Below are 262 nucleotides of genomic sequence, written 5' to 3'. Positions count from 1 at the left end.
CACCTTGCGTTCGTTTTTCGAAAAGACCGCGATTTTCCGATAATTTACAGACGCGCGGGATCGGTTTTGAGGTTAGGCTAGTTTTATAAGAGCGAGCGAAGCGAGCGAGAAGCTACATCAATTCCCGCGCTATAGTTATATATCAAATGTTCTTTACTAACAATTCTCACCGATCGAAAGAAAGTTTCTGATTTGATAGAAGAATAACAGATATGTTTCGCTAGGTACGCGATTCGTGCTGATCGATGTATCTCGATGATGT

The sequence above is a fragment of the Bombus pascuorum genome, unplaced genomic scaffold, assembly GCF_905332965.1.
Source record: "Bombus pascuorum unplaced genomic scaffold, iyBomPasc1.1, whole genome shotgun sequence".
Lineage (NCBI taxonomy): Eukaryota > Metazoa > Arthropoda > Insecta > Hymenoptera > Apidae > Bombus > Bombus pascuorum.
The sequence above is the reverse complement of the archived record's forward strand: the minus strand, read 5'-3'. Positions refer to the sequence as shown.